We start from the raw sequence: 21,198 nt of genomic DNA on the forward strand, positions 1-21,198 counted from the left end.
GCCCAGGGTCACACAGCTAGTAAGTGTTATGTGTCTGAGGCCGGTGTTCTATCCGCTGCACCACCTAGCTGCCCCGACTACAATTGCAATTATTATTGGAGGGAGGTAACATTTTAGTCACCAACACCCTAGCATGAAGCAGTTTTTCTTCGTGCATTGACTAGAGATATCCAGGACAGGAAGAGAGAATAGGATATCAGGAATAAGCACACATGGACTAAAGATAAACTTTCCCTAAGTTGACATGTTTCTAAGCTTCAAGGTACAGTCTTGTTCTAGTGACTTAATTCATTATTTGTCAGATAGTCAATTATGTAACTACAGCAGTAGAATGTAAGTAGTTTCATTTTTGTCTTTGTCTCTCCAGCATGGAGAACAATGCATTGCCCATAGTAAGTGCTTAACAAACGCTTCTTGATTTGAATCAATAATGGTGCCATTCTTATGGTCTCACTGAAATGCTAGTGTATGGCAACTCTAGGGAGAGTCATTCAGAGCCTCCTCGTTGGGATGCTGTATCTGAGTCAGTCAGAAATATATGGAGACCATGGGTATTTCCAACCTGGTAGATAACAAGAGCATATACAAAACCTGTTGTATTCCTACATCTCCTAAACAGAGTAGGAAAATGTACCGTAGTTCATCGTCATCCCCTCTCCTAATCTTATAATCATTAGCTGTTAGAAGGTATGCAGCAGATGCCTTTGGAAAGTGGTGGCTGTGGGTTAGTCACTACAGAGGCAGAGCGCCCTCATAGGTAGCCCTTCCTGATCAGGGTGAGCGGCAGCATAGCCAGTGGAAAGTCTACAGTGTGTAGAAGTTTATGAAACTGTTGGGCCAGCATGAAATGGACCACTGCTAGCATGAGGCTTGTCGTCCTGAGCCAGGACAAGTTCTATAAGGTCCTGACCATGGAGCAGAAGACCAAAGCGCTGAAGGTCAAGTACAACTTTGACCACTCAGATGCTTTTGGTAATTACTTGATGTACATGACCCTTAAACACATTGTGGAAAAACCTATGATTTTGTGACCCAGTCAATGCCCCTCCCCTCAGTTGGTTTCTGTGGACTCTTCATGGTCTGCCCCTTCTAAGCACTCAGTGCCCCCAGGACTTAAGCTGGTTGTGCGGACTGCCCTGTAACTCTCTCTCTCCTGCAGTGTCCCATTTCCTCATCTCTGCCTTGAAGGTTACTAGAGACAACTGTGGTTTACACTGTGGACTGTGGTTCTGTCTGAGGGCATTTTGCCTCTCAACTATGTCAAGAGATCCAGGACATGTTTCATTTTCAATTCTTTGTTGGCACTGACTCAACTGTGAGGCTTTCTCATAGAGTTCTCGGAGATATGAATCTTAGGAAAGACTTGGAGCAAATCCTAACTCAAGATACCATCTTTGTCAAACCTGCCTTTGAGGAATTCTGCTGCTGATTAAGAAGTAAGCTGATGTGATCATCCTTCGAGGGCTTGACAACATGGTGTCATCAACCCGATTGTACAGCATATTCAGGATATTTTGAATGGTGACATCTGCAAATAGCAGTGGGGAGTTCCAAATGGGCAGAAGTACAAGAGGGTATTTCCTGAACCTGGAGACCCTACTGTTCTGGTAAAAGGTCCCACTTGGATTCTAGGACCAGACTCCACTGAGGAGCTCTAGAGTAGATCTTTCTTGATGACATTTGTATAATAAAGGGGTCTGGAGTCACCTATATTCTTTTTTAAGCAAAAACTCCGTGCCCTAAGCCCTTTAAAAATAACTCTTTTAACTCATGATGGAAAATGCTATGCACATCCAGAGAAAGAACTATGGAGTCTGAATGTCGATTGAGGCATACTGTTTTCTTTTTTGTTTGTTTGTTTCTTGTTTTTTCTTTCTTGTGGTTTTTGCCTTTGGTTCTAATTCTTCTTTACAGCATGACTAATGTGAAAATATGTTTAATATGATTGTACATGTATGGCCTATATCAGATGCCATGCTGTCTTGGGGAGGGGGATAAGGGAAGGAGGGGGAGAAAATTTTAAACTCAGAATCTTGTTGAATGTTGAAAATGTTGAAAACTAAAAATAAATAAATAAATATTTAAAAATTTAAAGATATACTTTTAGCATCTATTCTAAAGTGATTCTTGGATGAAATTATTTAGCTATTTAGGAATAAAAAACCATCAATTTCATTCAGTCTTAAATGTGGAAAATATTGAAGGAATCTTCTTGATGTTTTTATCTTCTATGTATTCAGAAAGTTTCTGAAATCTCTTTGGGTCATCTAAAATATACCCAGCACCTGCATGAGTGAAATTACTATATTTACTCCCAGAAATAATACTAATAACACATTTTAAAAATAAATTGGGATCCTGGGTCCTGGCTGTGTGGCTGATATGAGCTTAACATGAATCATGCAGAAATGTCTTCTTTCTTCCTGAGCAATAAGCAGAAGTTAAAATGTTGGTAAGTACTTAAAAAGAGAAAAACACAACAAAACCACTATTAGACATACAGGAGAGCGTCTTTGAATGTGTTTGAATTTTGCATTTGTTTAGAGAAGACCTAAAAGGTTCACAGATGCCTGGCAGGTTACTATAGAATCGAGATTTACCACTAAAAGTCAATCAAATAGTTCTGCTGTTTTTGTGTGGTTTTGACTTGAATGTAGCTATACAATGCCCTAGCAAATAGCTCCACCTCAGGCTGTTGACTCTGTTCTTCCATAACTGAAATCGCCAAACCAAGGCTTACCTGACCTGCGGTCAAGGATGCATGCTGCCTACCATCAAACAGTTCACAATGTTACTCATTGCCATGTTGGGAATGTGCTTTCCTTAGAGCTAAGTTACACAGTGGACTCTAGGAGTTCAAAATGAATGTTGTTGCAAATCAGTCCTCCAATTGCTGTCCCACTTATCATATATGGCTTAGCACTGAATTACATACATAAGAATGTTTTGATCTGCATGGTTCTATTTCATCCTTTCTCCTACCAGGTGTTCAATTCTCTCTATATAACATACATGTGTACATTATATACAAAAATATATGTGCATACGTACTTTATCTGTTGTTTTATAATAAATCTCCTCATGTATAACCACTTATGGTTTTCTTCTATCAGATGTAAATCATTATAGTTATTATGAGATATAAGGCAGGGAACTTTGTTCCAGGTCCTTTGGTTTTCTAAACTGTGATTATCTAAAATCTTTGTCATGCTTAATGTACTGTTCTGGGACTAATAAACAAATGCCAAATTTCAAAAAAAAAAAAAGGTATGCAGGGAACTTAAGTCTCTCCTTTCCATATTACAGAGCTTTGAAAGCTCCTTGGGAGACATGAGTGGGGAAAAGAAGGAAGTAGGCAGAACTAGCTGCTTCTGATTATGGGGCTGAGGATCCTAAAAGAAACTACACATAAGGTCTGACCAATAATTAGTTGCAATCCAGACATAGCCAATTTATAATGCAGAAAATTTTAAATTTTTAAAAGTCAAGAGTGATAATTATGTAAATTCTTCCAATCAGTGCCATGCACAATTAGATGATGATAGTGAATCACTGTATACTCATGTTAGCATTAATGATTAGGTAAAAATATGTAGGGGAGAAAAGGTGAGGTACAATTCCCTTCTCCAATTTCACTACCCTTGCTATGTATGTGATGACCTTGAAATTATTTGGGCCTTGGTTTTATAATCCGTAAAATTAAAGTGTTGGAACAGATGATCTCCAAGGTCCCTTCCATTTCTGCACTCCTAGAATTTCAAACTCACTGCTCTTTTCAGGATAATAGCCATCTTAATGTCATTTCTCTCAATGTGAGTTCTATGGCATAATTGCTTCTGTTAGCTTGTAGACATGTATCATCCTGACAATGAAGCATGCATACTGGGTAAATGAGACTCAGATCTGGATTTGTCAGAGATCGTGATTACCAACATTGATGATGGAGGGAGATTTTTTATTTCCCTTCATTCTCTAATTTCTCTTGGACTAGAGTGCCATATTCCATTTCATGACTGACTATTATCAAGTAAACTATGTTCATGAACAATCTTGTAGAATGTTGTTTTTCTAGTGAAATATACTCTAAGGACATTCTTAGGGGGACATATGAAAATAACTTTTGCTGCCCATTTATCGACTGAGTCCAGTCCATTTACTCTAAGACAGATGGTCACGTCATCCATACTAGGATAAGAACAATTACAGAACTGGTTGAGGTCTCCAGTTTCACATGAGCACATTGTCTCAGTGGAAAATTTTCTCACTGCCAGTGCCAGTACCAATAGGCCACTTGGTACTGTGAATACTAGGAGGTGCAACAGTGTGATGCATACCAGAGGGAATAAGCTTTAAGTGTGGGATGTGCACAGGAAGCAAAAAAACCCCATATTATGAAAGGCAAGTCAGAATTTAGCAAAGACTCCCCCATGGCCTGAACCAAACTTTTTAGGGAAATAACCCTGGGGATTTATCAGCAGAACTATCACTGCAGCATATTTCATAGTGTCACAACACTCGATCCTAGCTGGCCACACGAAATTTGGGAGTAGTCTATGACAAGGAATAATAGATGTTCAGCGTCCTCTGAACCTGAATACATAACATCATCAGAGGGCATTCCTGAGCACTACTATTTGTGCTTATACTCTGGAGTAACATCTCAACCTGACAAAATCCTTGCGGAAAAATAGGCATGGTTGTATATTTTTGGTTCTCTGTATTGGTTCTCTCCTTCCAAGGTCTAGGGCATCAGCCAAGCACTAATATGAAGGAAAATATGCAGACACCTGAGGACCTGAAACCTTTGTAGTAGAATTGCCTGAAAGTAATCTGCTTTCTATCTACCTTCTAGGAGCTGCTAGGTGGTTCACTGGGCCTGGATTCTGGAAGACCTAAGTTTGAATCCAATCTCATACACTTACCTATGTAACCTGGGGCAAGTAATTTAGCCTCTGTTTGCCTCAGTTTCCTCATCTGTAAAATGGGGATAATAATAGCACCTAGCTCCCAGGGTTGTTGTGAGTATCAAATGAGATAATATTTATAAAGGGCTTATTACAGTGCTAGGCACATAGTAAATGCTATATAAAAGTTAACTATCATTCTTCTTTTATACCATACCTTGTACACAATCTACTTTAACAGAATAATGAGGGTCTATTTTATGAAAGGGAGCACTATACTCATTAACTGAAGTCATACCCAGTCATATCCCTCACTCTTTGGGGACAATGGTTGTAGATGCTGCCTTCCTGCCCCTATAGCCCAGCTGCACTGCCTATCCTATTGTTCTGACTCAGGAGAGAGTTTTTTAGTGAGGTCTGCAAATACGTGATGGAGCACAGTGCTAATGTATCCAGAGTACGTTTACAATGTTCTATGGTGTTCAACAAACATTAACATAAGAACCCATGTATGAGTGCATTTTCTGTTCCTGGATCCATTGTCCACTCCCTGAAATACACAGAGAAAAGAGTCCAATAATTTCTGGTGCTCAATTTTCCTTATTTCTCTAGTGGAGTTGGTCAAAGCTACATTTGCCCTTGTAATACATCATAGATACTTTGAGATGTATGTTGGCCTGAACCAGGGCCTGCACTTTTTTTCTGCAAGAGAAAGGTTTTGAGCAGTGTTTTCTACTGTATTAAATGACTCTGTGGTTGCCAGAGATAACTCATATCTTTTCTAACTTATCAAACTCACCCCCTGGTAGTAGTTGGCTTACTTATAGTATCTGACCCTTCACCTCTAAAGATTTAGAGGTAAGATAGCATTAATGCAAAAATTTATCTTTATTATTTATTTTTCTTATAGCTACAGTTGATCTTGATACATTAAAATTATATAGATTTTAGCTGATAGCATCATAATCATCATCTTTGAGAGAAACCTAGATGACCAAAGGTACCTCCTTCTTGACCAGCATCATGCTTTCTTGTAGCAAACCTAATAAACGGAAATTTTTAAACTTTTTTTTTTTTTTTTGCTTTTTGGTGAGGCAGTCGGGGTTAAGTGATTTGCCCAGGGTCACACAACTAGTAAGTGTCAAGTGTCTGAGACTGGATTTGAACTCAGGTCCTTCGCCCTCCAAGGCCAGAACTCTATCCACTGGGCCATCTAGCTGCTCCTTAAATGGGAATATTTTAACTTACTAACTAGACTGATAATTTAGGGAGTGACTGTTCATTGCAAAAGGACCCTTTGCTGTAGAAAAGAATTCAATGTAGTGTTCTTTTAAATATTAATTTCCCAAAGTACATTTAAGTATTTTAACGATCATTAGCTAGTTGACTAGAAGATTAGGGACAGAGGAACTCAAAGCAAAAGTCTTGGAACCGCTTCCAATTTAAGATCAATCAGAAGTGAAGACGAAAGCATCATTGAAAATCTGTATAAATCAGAGGAAGAAAGAATTTGATTCTTAAAGTTTGATTTGCATGTAAATTTCAGAACCACTATTATGTAAATGGAGGTACACCTGTCAAATGGTTTCCCAGTAGCTAAAGATCTTTTAACTAGTGTTTGTGGAACCATTTGACTCTCTGAGAGGATTACAGGCTTAGTTTTAATGTACTTCTGTGACATTTCCTGTCACAGAAATATATTGGATTTTCAAGCCTGAACCAAAGCTACAGAGAAGTGGCCCTGGGAGTATCAGCAGAACCTTGGGATAGACTATTCCTGGGGGAATGTTATACTGAGGTCATGATTAATACATCAGGAAGAAGGATACAAAGGCTATCTTTTTGGATCTATCCTACATTCACACTGCTATAAGAACTAATCTCCACGTACGTGCTACTTTACTATGGTTGACTCCATCACAGAGCCGTTGACTGATTTTTATTGGCAACTGGTTATTTTTTTTCCTGGGTTCTGTGTATGTGAAGTTGTTGTTGTCACTCAGTCATTTCAGTCATGTCAGACTCTTCGTGACCCCATATGGGGGTTTCTTGGCAAAGATACTGGAGTGGTTTGCCATTTCCTTCTCTGGCTCATTTAACAGATGAAGGAACTGAGGCAAACAGGGTTAAGTGACTTGTCCAGAGTTACTCAGCTAATAAATGTCTGATGCCAGATTTGACCTTAGGAAGATGCGTCTTTCTGATTCTAAGCCAGTGCTTTAGCTGCCCCTACGTATGTGAATTATTGGAGTCCAAATAGATGACATTTGAATGCTTTTAAGTATTTCAATTATCATGAGGATTGGTTCTATAATCATCATCATTATCAATAGAACATTAAAAAAAAAAAGAGGGGTGGACTTATGTTATTATGAGGGGCAGGGTGGAGAAATGTAAGAAAAACTTAATGACCACATCTCCAAATCTATTAACATCTGCCAGCCTATGGAGTCTCCATGATCCATTCTATTCCATTCTCACCTTACCTCTCCTGCCTACCTATCATTGTAATGACAGAAAGGAAGATATAACCACAGCCATTGTTTCACGATGATGGATTGTGAATTTTTCTCTTTGAACAGAGATGCTTAGTAGTACACGAGTCATGGGAGTTGCTGATGCTGCTTTGAGTAGTGGGGATGTTTGATTTGATCCATTCATTCACTCTTTCCTACCCAGTCCCCCTTGGACCCTAGGGTTCATTTGTATGTCTGCAGATCCATTTGCAAGGTGGCTGCCTGTGGCTAAGCAAGTGGTGTCTGTGTTCAGATAAGGGGTCTTTTGAGAGATCAGATCTCTTATCCTGATGTGTTCCCTTATCTTAAAGAGTTTGCAGGAAGCAATCTACCATTTCAGGGGTTCTGGCAGGGCCTAAATAGAATGCTTGGTCTCTGAGATTAGGGAGCTTTGTCTCTGTGTGCTGATGTGGCTCCCTCTAATATGAAGGCATGCCTTGAAAAAACTCACAGCTCCCCCTAAGCACACTAGGGGAAGGAAGCCACCTGCAATGTTTGCTTGTGCCCTTAGCAAACGATGAGGTTGATGCACCTAAATGGTGCTGCCCCATCCTTGTTTTGATTCCAGAAACAGCCTGTCTCAAGGTGGAAATAGTACTTGGGCACTTGGAAATCCTACCGGTGGCTCTGCAGGGATGGGGAAAATGACTCATCAAGGGAGATGGAAACAGGTTAAGGGACAGAAAAAATTAGGGAAACACATCCCTCAAGGTCACTATTGTCATGGCCAGGCCTGGTGACTGCAATCCTATTAAGGGATATGCCTATGATTCTAGGAGTGCCTGGTGCTGGGAATTTGCATAAGAAACTAGAATCACATGATCATATATTTAAAGCCGGAAGGAATTTCAAAAGCCCCTGAACCTAACCCACTCATTTTATAGATTAGGAAATGGAGGCTGAGAGACTATAAGTCTGGGAATCATTTAAGAGCTGAGACCTTTGCCTAAGGTCTGAGGCAGGATCTGAACCCAAGACTTCCTTGCAGCACTCTATCCACTATACTAGTAAGCCTTCCATCTAGGGTAGAAACCCATATGTATGTGCATGAGCACCAGGGACAAACCCAATGAGGGCTAATCTGAGATGGCTGCTTTGGGGAGGAGCCTTCTCAGAACCTGAGTTCCTAGGCCACATATTTCATTTTTCTCATTGATTCAGAAGATGAGACCAAACTTTGATCAGGAGCTGATAGAGCCCATATATCCTTTTCTCTTCATCATCTGGAAGTTATTTCCTAAGTATGTGATGCTGTGTAGAACAAGACATAATCACTGACCTTTCAGATTTACTATTTAAGACAGTCTTCATTCTTTTCATCTGTAAGATTTCCACCCTTCTCCAGTAGATATAGAGGGGAAGAACCTTTCACTGACTCCTCTTTTTAGTGTTTTGGGATACATATATCCTTGTCCCCTTCCTCTTTCTTAGAGCTGGGTAGAGGTGGTTTTGTCACAAACAGATGGTGACCCATCTGTGGATTCAGTAGGGAATGTGCTGGCATATCTCTGCCAAAGGATACCTGCCAGCCACCAGTCTTAAAGGCCCAGATCCAACCATCCTGCAAACTGTAAAATCAGACCATTAGCCTCTTACCCTGGTTGTTTTTCCAGTTTCCCAGCAACTAGAGTGCATACACCAACAAAGCAAATAATACTAGTGACAATCTCTTACATTTGTACATAGGCTTTACAGATTATAATGTGCATTCACAGAAATCTCATTTGACTCAAAATAACTTGTTAGTGTCCCCATTTCACAGAGGAGGAAATTGAGATTAATGGAGAACAAATGATTTTCTACAAGGTCACTCAGTAAGAGTCAGAGACAAGACTCAAAAGCGGGTCTTCTGATTCCAAACCTCCTGCCCTTCCTACCATGGTGTGCAGCATACTGACCGAGCTTGCAAATTATTTGCCCTTTGGGTGCTCTGTATAGATCTTATATATACCAAGATGTTTCCATGTTATCTCCTCTGTTACAATGTATGCTCTGGAGAGCAGGGACTATATTTCTTTCTTATAGTTCTTGTCACATAGTAAGCATTTAATTAATGCTATCTTTTTGGCCTCGGATACCATGCTCCAGATGCCAGCTTACCCTGGAAAGTGCCTCCTTTCACTGGAATATCTATCTTTCCCCATGGCCTTCTGGCCCTGGAAGATTTCCTGCTGGCTCCTCCCTCCCTTCCCTTTTAAGCTCCCTTTTGAGTTTTGTCTTTCCTCATTAAGGAAGCTCTTTGAAGGCATGGACTATCTCTTTTTCTTGTATTTGTATCCCCAGTACCTCGCACAATGTTCCTTGTTGTTGTTCAGTTGTTTTTCTGTTGTGTTTGACTCTTTGTAATCCCATCTGGGGTCATCTTGGCAAAGATACTGGAGTGGTTTGCCATTTCCTTCTCCAGCTTGCTTTTACAGATGAGGAACTGAGGCAAACAGAGTTAAATGACTTGCCTGGGTTCACACAGGTACTAAGAGTCTGAGGCCAGATTTGAACTCAGGAAGATGAGTCTTTCTGACTCCAGGCCTGGTGCTCTATTTACTGTGGCACCTAGCACATTATAAGTGTTATTTAAATACATACTGCCTTGCCTCACCTTGAAGAATGACTGCCTGATTTATGGCATTAAGATTTACCTACTGCTTTCCCTACATCAACCTCGTAAGCTCTGTACTGCAAGCATTATTCATTTTCATTTTACAGATAAGGAAACTGAAGTTCAGGAAGGGAGGCTAAGTAACTTGAGCAGGCTAGGGAGTACTCATGTTGGAACTTGAACTCACGTCTTCAGACTTTGAATAAAATACTCTTTCTTCTGTACCATATCACCTTTCTAAACATAGATGCATGTACTTCATTAAACAAAATAAAACACTGAGGTACTTTCTAAGCAATGACCCCTAAGCAATAATTGCATTTTAAAGATTCAACAAACTATAAAGTCTATTAATCATTCTTTGTTCTGCTGAGTCTCTTCATGACCCTAGTACCTGGCTCAATCAGGAAGATGGAAGGGCCACAGCTGGGTGTAAGTATAGACTCAGCCTTCGTCCAGGTCATGCCAATCTTTACTTTTCTTCAGGAACTGGAAAGAAATGGCACAACCTAGTTACCCCTGCAGGATATTGTAAGGTCATAAGTAGGGGTTCTTAAATATACCCCTTTGGCAGGCTAGTGGAGCCTATGAATCCTTTCTCAGAATTATGGTTTTAAATGTATAATATAAAATACATAGAATTACAAAAGAAAAACAATTTTATTGAAATATAGTTACCAAATATTTTTTAAACATTCCTGGACACCAGACTAAGAACACTTAATGGAGAGGCCTTAAAGTTCATCTAGCCCATTTTTCTTACATTGCAGATGAGAAAACTGAGACCCACTGATTAAGTGAGTTGCCCAAGTTTACACAGGTAGTAAATAAGAAACTTAGCATTCAGACAGGCAACTAGGTGATGCAGTAAATGGAGTTTTAGGTCTGAAGTCAGGAAAATTCATCTTTGTGAGTTCAAATCTGGCCTTAGATACTGCCCTAACTTAAGAGGGCTATCTCTTAAGAATTACTGTGATCCCAAACAGCAATAATTCTTTAATGATATTGTAAACTTCTTAAATGTGGGGACCACATCTCACATATTTTGATATTTATTCCTTTTGGCATCTAGCAAAATGCTGGACAAACTGTGATTACCAGGACTTGTCAATTGACTCCTTGTCAATCCCTGATCACTCTTTTTTTTTTTTGTCATCACAGGGCAATAAAAAAATTAATGATTCATTTCTGAGTTTCTCTTGAACCAATCCAATCCAACTCAATCCAACACACATTTATTAAGCGTTCACTCTGAGCATTGTGCAGGCTCTGGGGATACAGAGAAGAACATGAAATGGTGCCTATCTTTAAGTAGCTTACCTCTTTTTGAGGTGGAGGAGCTGGGGAGATACAACATGTACCATGGAAACTGATAAATATATATACGATAATTTGAGAAGGCAGAGGATAGCACTAATAATCCAGGGGACAAAGAAAGACTTCCTGGAGAAAATGGACATGAACTGACCTTAAAAGAAACTTCTGGATACCTAAGAGAAAAGAACAGTGACAGGGATAATGGGTGAAAAGCAGAAATTTAGGGTTGGTAAGTTTGGGAAAGCTCGTATTGTGCAGCACTTTAGATTCACTGAGCAGGTGCCATTTCAAAGGAAACATGTTAATTGAACATTAGTGATATTTTTTTTTCTTTTCTTTCCCTTCTTTTAACACCATGGGTAATGCCCTTAATAAATCCAGCAAGAGAACATTTGCTGCTGAAGAGCTGTGTGGATGCTGTTAAGGATGGAATTAATTTGCATCGAAAATGACCTTTGGGGGTAAATTTTTTAAAGTGTGTTCTTGGGCAAGATGAGAAAACGTTAGCTTAGCAACAGAAGCAGTTGAAATACAGATGCTGTCATTGGTTTAAAAAGAGGCAGAAGCCTTTGCTTTCATTCAGGTAGCTGACAACGAAATCGTGGTTTTGCCAGGCCCTTAATGACAAGGAGTTTGTGACCTTGGTCTAAAAATGGATTTGAAAATAAAGGCTTCTCTGAAACCAATTTATTAACTAAAGAAATGAAAGTTTCTCTGGAATTACAGACTCTTAGGGATTGAGGGGATCACAACAATTTTATGCAGATGGTTTCCCCTTTCCTCTAGGTAGGGCTACCTAATGCCTCCTAGGTGGTCAATTACCTTATTTGAGGAAGAGATATAATTAACCCAGAGACAGCTCTCATTTGGTACGTGCATGCAGAAAGCTGCAAAACAATGTTTGATGGCTTCTAAAGCCACTCCATCTAGTTACAAGATTGTGAAAGATTGGGTATTACAAACAGAGACTTGTAAATCTCTCTCCCCTCCAATCCTATCCTTTGAGAAATGAGGGAAAAATTTAGGAGGTTTTAAAGTAGCATATTTTTAAAAGCATCAAATAAGAGAAATATAAGAGGAAGGGTAAACTGACTGTTAAGAAGTTTTGGGATTGCACGTGGAAGATTCATTGATTTCCATCATCCCGGTTCCTTGCCTCAGCTCCACTTATTGTCACAGGTTAAAGATTAAGTTATCCCTAGAGTAGGGTGAATTGAGATGCTAGGTCTATGCTTTAGGGAACTCCATAGTATTGGTATCCTGGACAATGCAAAGTCCACAGCCTCAAGGGAGGAAGAGTTGTCTCTGATAATTGATCCTACAAATTTCCTGAGAGTCTTATATACAGATTACCCCATAACTTTCTCATTATGGTTTGCAAATATATATCAAATGAATGAATAAGTGAATGGAAGGATGGATGAATGAATCATCAGAAAGAAAAAATGAAACTATCTATTCCTGCCTACATGAACCCTCCTCCAAGATGCCCTTTATGCTTTCTTTTTAATTTTAATGATGCTCTTAATATTTATTTTAATTCTATTTCATCTCTATAGAAGGTATTTTTTTTCTTTTTTGTTGCTGGCAGTGGTGTTTGTGGGATGACATCAAGGGAGTGCTGGAGTAAGCTTTAGGGCTCTGAGAGCTAGTTGTTAAATTTTCACTGCAAACATTTACATCTCAGAAATCAGCAAACACTATAAATCAGGGTTCCGTTTATTGTTTTGTGGATTGTCTAGGCTTAAGAAAGTGATGGAGAAAATGTTACTAACGCATATTAAACTTGAAAGTGCCTCATGCATACATTTTCCCTCCTGAGTGCCACTTACTAAACATTCACTAGCATACTCCTGGAGGTCATACAATGCAATCTACCTCAAGGCCTTGTACCTACTGTGGGATGATCCCGAAAAAGAATAGTTAGCTCTCTGAAGACATACTTAGTGAACTTGTGGGTAGGAAGTAACTCACAAAGGCAAATAAAATGCTGACTGGGCTAAGGTGAAGAATAGACATACCTCTACTTTATGTCCCTATCCTCCTTCCTCCCTTCAGTTTTCCATAGTCTAATAAATTCACTTGTCTAATTAGAATAGGGAGGAGTAGTTGTTGGGTAGGGCTACCACATGGAAGAAGTATCAGAATTAGGGGCAATGGGTAGAAACTACAGAAAAGAATATCTAGTTTTCAAAGTCACACAACGTTCCTAGGAGCTGAGCTAGGATTCAAACATGTATCTCTGACTACAAATTTAATATTCCGGAAGGATTATGATACATCCATATTCTACACCATGTTGCCTCCTATTTCTTCTCAATTTTAAGGTGGCCATGGAGGAGACCCAGGAAATCTGGCCACATTCTTTCTCTCTTCTAAGAGATCTCAAGCAACATGTCAAATTATTTGGGAGCTCCAAATATTAGAAAGACTATACAATTTTACTTTCAAGTTATACTTTTTTTCTCCTATGTGTATCTTCTTTCCTCTAAGAAAATTCAATGCTGTAAACTGTGACTGGAACATAATGGCTCAGAATCAATATGTTCCCAGTCAAAGCACAAGAATTCTGAGTTGTTGAAGCAGGTGGTGCAGAGAGGAAGAGTAAACATATTTCAAGAGTACAATGAAGTCCAAAAGAGAGTTTCACTAAATAATGCGTACCCACAGGGACATTTAATTTCTCCAGTTCTAGGGCCCTTGACTTGGAAAATCTGGATGTTTGTATATCAAGAATTTCAATCATGATGTGAATTAAAGTAATTTATCATATCCAGTTGATGGAGATGACTTAATATGGGAACTAGAGAGGGCCAAGAAAAGCATGTACATTTATGCATTAAAGTTGTTTTGGGGTTTTCAAATCGCAATGCTTTAGGGAGTTAGAAAAGAACAAAAGACAAAATTTAGAGCAGTAGTAAAATGCTTTGTTAATCACAACTCAACTCCAAGGAGATCCATTTTACAGACTGAGTTATGGCCAACGTACATATTCATTTGTTAAATGAATATTTTTTTTAAAAAATTGTTTTGTAGGTAGAAGTCACTGTGCTAGAACAATCGGATAGTACAAAGAGGTTTAAATTGGGGCCCTATCCTCAAGGAGTTTACATTTTAATTGGGGAGCAGATTCCATGGCCATATCAATTAGAGCTACCCCAAAGTGAAATGGTATGACTTCGGAACTGGTGGACTCTCTGTTATGAGCGGTCTTCAAGGCCCTGGGTGACCACTTACTGGGCACGCTCTAGAGGAATTCTTACTCAGGAATGGGTTGAACTAGAGTCACTCTGGTGTCCCTTTCCAATCTGAGACTCTAGGTTTCTGTGATTTAAAAGTCAGTACCAATGTTAGGAATACAGCCTGTCAAGCCTAAATACAATATTGTGAAAGCAACACTGTCTGGAAACAGGGGAAGTGTTTGGTCCACACATTCCATAATTCAGGTTAGCACTCAGTCTTTGGAAACATCATTTGACAAGCACTCTGATTCCCTTTGTGTACTTCTTTCATGTAATGTGCTTCAAAAAGGCACAGTGTTACCTAACCCAAATCATTTCCTGACATAAAAATTAAGTAATGCAGATTGATTTTTCATAAGTGTTGAAGACAAAGCATGAGGACATGTTTGAAAATATCCTTTACTATTTTATGCAGGCCATCAATTCCATTTACAGAATGAAAACATCCCCATATCTTTGATTTCACTAATGTGAAAAAAAAACCAAACTATGTGCATTTCTGCAGGTTCAAATTCTCCAATTTTTTTTTAAAGAAACAGTAGAAAAGGATGTGAGAGCTCCAAATATTATAGTTCCTTTAAATCAGTTGACTGATTTGATTGGGCTCCCTGATACATGATAGAAAAAAAGTATACCTGGCAAGGAAATTCTTCTCAAATCAAGAACCTCTGTCCCCTGACCACAATTATTCCCAAAGGAAATGTACAAAGAGGAAAATGTGTTATCATGTATACATATGAGCTCCTTCATTAAACTGAGTTCCTTGAGAACAGGGATTGTTTTTTGCCTTTCACTGTATCCACAACACTTAGCGCAATGCTTGACATATAGTAGGTGCTTAATAAGTGCTTGTTGATTTGGTCTGACTTGAAATATCAACTTAAATTCATATTGAATAACTAAGATTGGAAGTTCTGGGCCAAAGAGAATATACCAGATTGAGGGTAGGAATGGGGGTGGAGCAGCCTTTTGTAAGGGCAAAAAAGGCAGTGGTCAAGGTGGAAACACGAGTCTGGAACCAGGTGAACAGTCTAGGGAGGGGTATGCCTGGCTCCTAAAGGTCAAAACAAGGAAGGTTATCAAAGGCCAGAGCAAGAATTAGGCTTGGAATCCAAGAAGATGGTCTGGGCATCAGAATGTAGGAACCAAGGCATAAAGGCTTTAGCTAAGAGAGGTTAGAAAGGCACATTGGACAGTAGTCAGGGTAGGCTAGCTGGAGGCCTATAGGTACAGATAAATGGTAGTACCTTATCAGAGGGTGAGAGAGAGAAAGAGAAAGGAAAGAGAAGAGAAGAGAGAAGAGAGGAGAAAAAGGAGAGAAAAGACAGGAGATGGAGACAGCTGCTGACAGCTGCCTTTTGACAGAGGTAGATTCAAATAACACTTCTTTATTTATATTGGACCAGTCTTCCAAAAAAATTTATATTTCAGCCAGATTTCTAGGTGCATAAAACAATCCCTAAAAATAATTATCTCTAAAATATGATTGAATTTCCAGTACCAACAACTATATTTAAGCTCACACAAATTAAAATTACTTAGTTTATCCGTCTATAAAACAATGATAATACCTGTCCCACATATGATGCAATGAGAAATGAGTTAATGATACTTGATAAAATCCTTTAAAAAATTTATTTTTTAGAAAAAAAGACACTATTATGATCCCAGGTAGAAGTTGTTACTTTTTTTTTTTAAGTAGGTTGAGGTTAGCTAAATTAGGGCATAATGTTAATGAGGCCAAGGTCATGGATTCATTTCCCACATAGGCCACAATTTGCAACTGAAATCTTGAGCAGCTACCTTAAAAATACATGCCATTTGTAGGAAGGGGGACCAATTAAGGAAGTGTGGGTGACTTGGCGCAAACCAATCTCCACTCAGCTCCAGTTAGCACAGCTAACTCAGTTAACTCAGCTCAATTAGCCCAGACCATATTGCTACTGGTAGTACCCATTGCAAAAAAACAAAACAAACAAACAACCCCCCCCCCTCCAAAAGATAGCATGGTGCCTTGGAAGCTTGGAAAGATAGATATACCCTTCAAATACATCAATAATCTTATTTCCTTTTAGAATGTCCTAACAAAGTACAGGATTCAGAGTTAGAAGGTACCCTAAATATTATTGAAGCCAATGGCCTCATTTTATAGCTTAAGTAAACTGAGGCCCAAAGGGTTTAAGTGAATTACCCAAGGTCACATAGATAAGATAGTAAGTGGCATTCTATTCACTAGATCACCTCAGTAGGGAGGTAAGGATGTTTGGGGTTTGTCTCTAATTTTTGAGGGAATCATGCTTTCCCCACACAATGTCACTTGCTATTTCTCTTCAACACTTGGTTGCCTGGCACATAGGACTGATGCAGTACAGCATTTATGCTACTCTCATGAAAGGGATTTTTTTCCCCTTGAAAGTCTTCATTATTTAAAATGGGAACTGATTTTGACATCTATATTGCAGCCTAAATTCTAACCTTCAAGTGTAACTAAAAAGGCATAAAATTAATCTGACACCATATTAGCAAATAAGACTATGATTTCTAAAGATGACTCTTACTTTTAATTAGAGAAAGCCAGGAATTGGTAAGAGGGCTTTGTCCTTTGTTCTGACAAAGGCCTGGCCTTTTTCCTTTCAGATTACTTCATGTGAATTGCAGACTTTTCTCCTAGCCCTTCCCCCCACCCCCACCATTCTATTTTCTATTCAGGGAATCACTATTCCATTAGAGCAGGTGAAGGTTAAATGAAGTTTCCATTTTAAAATCGTATTCTTGAATTCCCAGACCACAAGCTCTGGATTTTTCAAACAATTCCTGCAGCCTTCCTTCTGATAAAGGAAAAAAGTTCAATTTATATTTAATTCAATTGAATTCAACAAACATTTATTAAGTACCTATGGCATAGAGGGCACTGTGTTACTTGGGGATACAAATGTAAATCTGACACAATCCCTGGCCTCCTATTATTCTAGTGACAATGTTAAAATTTTCATTCTCTATCACTGATGACAGTCCATATGAAATCCATTGTCCATATGAAAAACCAGTGCATTGAGGCAAAGGGAACATGAAAAAAAGAGGAATGCCCCAACCCTCCCCCCCCTTTTTTTTCTTATTCAAGGGTGTTAAAAGTTGAAATCTGTGAAGGGAGGGTAGGAATAAGCTTTTATTAAGCACCTACCATGTACCAGGCCCTGTGCTAAGTACTTTTACAGTTATTGTTTAATTGGATCATCACAACAACCCTTGGAGGTAGGTACAATCCCCATTTTGTGGTTGAGAAAATTGGATCAGACAGAGGTCAAATGACTTGCCAAAGGTAAAATAACTAGTGTCTGACAAGCTGTATTGGAACTCAGGTCTTCCTGATTCCAGGTCAATATTTGGATGGAAGTTCTTAAAATGAAACAAGTCTCTGTGGGAGATAATCTAGGTTGGTCTTTGCCTTTGAAAACAAGCAATGGGTAGGCAACTACCTGAGGAAGTATCAGAGAGCTATTACATTCTTGGAAATACAATTAATACCTTCCTTCTCTTCTTCCTGCTGTTCCCATCACTACTTCCTTCCCTTCTCCCCTCCCCACTCCCGGCCAAATCTATTGATAAGACCAGGGCTGAGGAGGCAGTGACTTGTATCCAATACTTCCTCCAATCATAACCATCACCAACATTTCCCTGCCTTCTTCCTAGTATTAACCATGGTAGGGGGAGACTATTGATGGTGAATGCGGAAAACAGCATTGGTAGAATGAGAGAGTGGATAGTGAGGCAGAATTGAATGTGTCCATGACCATGTCCACAGAGCCTGGGATTGGGACCAGATGGAATAGATCAACTGCAGCTCTTCTCTTCCTCCTGAACTATGTCTTCTTCCTTCCTGTTCATCTTCATGTCTGAGACTAGAACAATTGCAGCCTCTGGGGTTCAGGCTTAGGGCCTTCCACATTATACAGACCTGTAGCTTTTTATGGTTACTACTAGAGGTGGGTAGAGGTTCTTGCCTGAACCCCAAAGCTAGGATGAGAGGCATTTTTGCCATTCAGTAGATGGAGGTCACATAGAGTTGATGAAAAACTTTGGTACCAATAACTAGGGCATTATTACTCACTATATATCCCTCTTCCCCACCCATAAAACAAGTGTCATGTGTCAAACTTGGTACCTCAGCTCAATTCAATCTAGGAATATGGTATTCCTTTAAAGATTTGAAGCAGTTAGGTGGTGTAGTGGATAAAGAACTGGACCTGGAGACAGGAAGACCCGAGGTCAAATTTGACCTCAAACATTTACTAGCTGTGTGATCTTGCATAAATCACTTAATCTCTATTTGCCTCAATTTCCTTAACTGTAAAATGAGGATAATAATAGCACCTACTTCCCAGGGTTGTTATGTAGCTCAAATGAGATAATACTTGTAAAAAGCACTTAACACAGTAGGCCCTATTTAAAGGCAATTATTTTTAATTATCAGATCTGATCAAGTCCATTCTTCCTATGAAGATTTCCCTGATAACTCTAGCCACACCCATCTCCCCCTCTCCGAACTTCTCTATTATTTATAATCTGGACCACTCAGTTTAGTGCTTAATTATATACTGTCATACATTGTTCTAGGATTAGCTGTAGTAGAAATAAACACTGGATTTGGCAGCAAAGGAAAGGAATGAAAAATCCTGGCTCTTCCATGTACTACCTGTTTGTTTCCTAATATGAAAAATGGACAAGATAGGGGGGAGATTGGTAAACTAGGGCCCAGAGGCCAAAAATCTGGCCTGCCTTCTATTTTTGCACAGCCCCAAGTTATAAATGTTGTTATTGATTTTTAACATTTTAAAAAGTTTTATTTTATTTTTAAAATGTAAAAATCATTCTTAGCTCACCATACAAAATCAAAGGACAGGTTGGATTTGGTCCTCAGGCTGTAGCTTGCAACCCTTGGATTATATGGTGTCTAAAGTTCTTTCCAGATCTGTCTATGAACTTCTCATGACCTTCTAATTCTATTCTATGTATATTCATCTTATCTCCAGCTGGATCCTGTTGAAGAGAGAGATCACACTTTAAGGATTGTGCATCTAGAGCTGGGCATAAAACACATGCTCGGTAAATAATGTTAATGGATTGTTTTTTGTTTGCTTGCTTGTAAATTAGGACAGGGCAATCATTTTTCTTTGGAACTAGACCTAGGCAGTGATGCTGCCATGGTAGGCAATGTAACTTCCTGGGCCTAGGCATGGCCACATGTCCATTTCTAAACTTTTTAATGTCCTTTTGCTGAGTAGGTGCCACATGACTTTGCTGACCCTTAGTTTTCTCACCTGTGAAATGAGAATATTGCTCAATATCGAGCCAATTGGAACTTTTTTTGGATGATGATGGATTAGGAACATGGGCAGTTTCTCTTAAAAGTATGTTAGGTTTCGAGATACTTTATTACTATTTGTTGAGTCATTAACTCTTTCAGGCCACTGGGTACTATTTATTGTGTTATTGCTACAGTGAATGAACATTTCCACACTGCAAGAGGTCAGTGAATGTCCCAAATTATTTGACTTGCTGCCAAAGAGTGGGTAAGCATTAGGGGAGAAGAGAGACCAGGGAGGGCAAAGCATCCAAAGTGATTCCTGTTGCATAGATCATAGAGCTGGATGCAATTGGCTGATAATTCCTATTTCCTTTCAGGTTAAGTGAAACAACGACAGCAGTCATGGGTGCTTGAGTCACTGTGTCTTTCTATCTATTCATTCTTCCTGTTAGTTCTGTCAGAATGTGAGGGATTCATTAACAAACACTTCTAAGGGGATGGCTCATATTCACATCTGTTCTCAGGAAAGAAGTTGATTTTGGAGAAAACTGACTTTTAAAAATATATTTTTTATGCCGAGTGCCAGTCTCTCTTATGGCAGTCAAAGATATACAGATCTGCCTCACTTTAGGCAATGGACGTGTTCCTAAGAAATTGTATGCATCAAGGAACCTGGGTTCAAATCCCAGTTCGGCTACTTTAGGACCTGTGCGATGCTGGGCAAGTCACTTGAACTTTCTAGTTCTTAATTTCTGTATCTTTAATAAGGCTAAAGGAGTAGATGGCATCTAAAGTCTCTCCCAGCTCAAAATCTTTGACCCTATTAGCCTAGTTGTAATAAGTATGTAAAGGAACCTTTTGGGCAACCCCAGTGTAATATGGAGACTCCTTTTGTGATGTATCCTTAGATTTGCTTGAATTTTCATAATTTGTACCCCTCTGCTTATTGTTCCCTACAAGTCTAGACTGAATTGAACTAAATCAATTGCTTAGCTACCTGAGTATAGCTTTAGAAAAATTCTTTGTAAAATGACCAATTTCTTATAAAGGGCTCCATCTGTACATTCTAGTCTTGTCTCCCTCCCAATAAAGGCAGAGAGTTGCAATGCTACCTGGCATGTATAGTGTTTTAGGGGACTGTAACTATTGCAATTGAGGAGCAGCAATGTTGTAATGGCTTCTGGGTCAGGTTAGCATCAGAAAATCTGGGTTCCAGTCTTGGCTGTTACACAGAAAATCTTTTTGAACACATGCAAATCACTTAATTCTTCAGTGCCCCAAGCACTAAGGCTAGAAATTATTGAGAAACTGTTGATCT

General features: G+C 39.1%; 1 protein-coding gene and 1 pseudogene across 2 annotated transcripts in view; one reads left to right on the forward strand and one right to left on the reverse strand.

The window, feature by feature from the left end:
* Positions 1 to 21,198, reverse strand: part of SNAP25 (synaptosome associated protein 25) — a 90,608-nt gene that overhangs the window by 39,373 nt on the left and 30,037 nt on the right. The window lies entirely within an intron of this gene.
* LOC110210325 (uridine-cytidine kinase 1-like) lies at positions 744 to 1,648 on the forward strand (annotated as a pseudogene).

Source organism: Phascolarctos cinereus, unplaced genomic scaffold (assembly GCF_003287225.1).
Source record: "Phascolarctos cinereus isolate Bilbo 61053 unplaced genomic scaffold, phaCin_HiC Scaffold_2;HRSCAF=192, whole genome shotgun sequence".
Classification (NCBI taxonomy): domain Eukaryota; kingdom Metazoa; phylum Chordata; class Mammalia; order Diprotodontia; family Phascolarctidae; genus Phascolarctos; species Phascolarctos cinereus.